Source organism: Rhinopithecus bieti, unplaced genomic scaffold, assembly GCF_001698545.2.
Source record: "Rhinopithecus bieti isolate Rb0 unplaced genomic scaffold, ASM169854v2 scaffold_25394, whole genome shotgun sequence".
Classification (NCBI taxonomy): domain Eukaryota; kingdom Metazoa; phylum Chordata; class Mammalia; order Primates; family Cercopithecidae; genus Rhinopithecus; species Rhinopithecus bieti.
This window is the reverse complement of record NW_016811676.1, coordinates 692,835-695,036: the sequence shown is the minus strand read 5'-3', so window position 1 is coordinate 695,036 and position 2,202 is coordinate 692,835. Positions and strand designations below refer to the sequence as shown.

The window sequence follows — 2,202 nt, the reverse complement described above, 5'->3', positions numbered from 1 at the left end:
CGATCTGCTGACCTCGTGATCCGCCCGTCTCGGCCTCCCAAAGTGCTGGGATTACAGGCTTGAGCCACCGCGCCCGGCCTCTATTTGTCATTTTTTTCCCTCTCTCTTTTAACACAAATGACTCCACCATTTTTATTCTCACAACATTCACAACCTTGGCCGAGTTTAGGTGGGCTACCTATTTTGTACAATGTCCCCTCTGCTGGGATTTGTCTGATGTTTTTCTCACGATTAGACTGGGTTATTGGTTTAGGGAGTTTGGTATAAAAAATCTATTTGGTCTTTGTCCCCAGTTCCTGACACAGCACTCCTAAACCTCTTGGAATTTCCTAGGCGATAGGAGTGTTTTTGTTATTCATGAGTTCTCTAATCAAATCACAATTTATGCTGATGAGGTAGCTATCTCTAGGATGGATTCAGGGTGGGGCTGGTGCAACACACCATGTGATCAGAGGGTTGTAGCTTTCAGCCCGAACATATGCCTACTCCCCTTGCGGGAAGGCAAAGGGGCTGGAGGTTGAATTCAATCACCAATGCCCAATGACATAATGAAACCTGGATACAAATCCCTTAAACAGGGTGCAGAGAGCTTCCAGGCAGGTGGGCACACAGAGGTGCTGTGAGGGCAGCACTCCCGCCCTTCGCCCCCCGTGCCGCGCATCTCTTCCACTTGGCTGTTCCCGAGTTGTGTCCTTTACAATAATCTTCTAACAGTAAAGTGTCTCCCTGAGTTCTGTGTCGTCCCAGGGAATTGATGAACCTCAGGGGAGCTGTGGCAATCCCTCAGTTTCTAGTGGGCAGGGCAGAAATGTGGACATTCTGGGCACCCCGCTTGTGGCTGGTGAAGGGAGGGCAGTCTCTCTGGGCTAATCCCTTAACGAGTAGGTTCGCGCTAATTCAGCTGGTGTCAGAGCACTGGGGAATAGGTCGTCGATGCTGGAAAGGGCAACGCGGTGTCCGGTGCCGGTCAGGGAGGAAGGCGTGGAGGGAAGGTGGAGGCCTGTCTTCCGCAGAGCAGGGTGAGGTTCGGCCCTGTAAGGCCGCAGGAGTGGGCGAGGCTGGAGCGAGCGCAGCAAGAAGGCGGCAGAGGCGCGCCTCCTAGGCAGCTTGGGCGAGAGAGGACGGGTGGCCGAGAGGCAGAAGCTGGCTAGCGGCGAAACGACCGCGTCCCCGAGCGCGCGGCACCGCGGCCAGGGCAGGATGAGGCCGGGCGGCCCCGCGGCCCTACACTGAGAGCCCGGCTGCACCACCAGGCGGGCCGCGAGGGGGCGCAGTGCGGCGCGGCAGGGATTCGCGGGCGACCACCCGGAGCAGGAGCGGCCGCATCTCGGCCTCAGAAGTAAGTCGGGGCGCTGCGGCCCAGGGCTGGGGGTGGGCGCTCGCCGGAGGCGTGCTGGGGCCGGGCGAGGGTCTGGCAGTCCACGCCCGGGCCCTGCCGGGGAACATCCGTGTCCAAAGTCCAGGCCGCTGGGCTGCAGCCGGGACGGCCGGAAAACTGCTTTCAGCTACCAGAAGCGGGTGGGGCTTCCGGTGGGGCAGCCATAGGGACCTCGCGGCCCAGGGCAGCGCAGCCTCCCCGCGCCGCTCGCGTTCTTCCCTGCGGGACCCGGGCTGGCTCGGCCCGGCTGTCAGTGCGCACGCGCGGCCGACGCGGCCTGAGAGCCTAGGTTCGCGCGCCGGGTCCCCCTACCACGGGCTCCTGGCCGCGTGCCCCACGCCCGTGTTAGGGGCAGAGCCACAGGGCCTACCAGCCGCTAGAAAGTACGGGTGACTAGGACCTGCGTGTGGGGAAAGGCTTCCTCATGACCCACAGCCTACGTGGCAGGAAAATAAAGATACATAATATTAAAAAACGGAAGCTGGGGCCGTGCGCGGTGGTTTATGCCTGAAATCTCAGCACTTTGCGAGGCCGAGGCAGGCGTATCACTTGAGGTCAGGAGTTCGAGACCATCCTGGGCAACATGGTGAACCCTCATCTCTACTAAAAATACAAAAATTAACCGGGCGTGGTGGTGGCGCTCCTGTAATCCCAGCTACTCGGGAGGCTGAGGCAGGAGAATCACTTGAATTCGGGAGGTGGAGGTTGCAGTTAACCGAGATCGGGCCACTGCATTCCAGCCTGGACTACAAGAGCAAAACTGTCTCAAAAAAAAAAAAAAAAAAAAAAAAAAAAAAAAAAAAAAAAAAACCCCACAATTATAA

General features: G+C 58.3%; 1 protein-coding gene across 3 annotated transcripts in view; it reads left to right on the top strand.

Moving 5' to 3' along the window:
* The first annotated feature begins 93 nt into the window (after positions 1 to 93).
* HLCS (holocarboxylase synthetase) overlaps positions 94 to 2,202 on the top strand; it is a 261,748-nt gene continuing 259,639 nt past the window's right edge. Inside the window, exon 1 of one of the 3 annotated variants that reach the window (XM_017894636.1) lies at positions 94 to 1,339. The gene's annotated coding sequence lies outside the window, so the exon portion shown is untranslated. The remainder of the gene's footprint in view (positions 1,340 to 2,202) is intronic. The other 2 variants (XM_017894630.1, XM_017894635.1) reach the window with 2 other exon arrangements.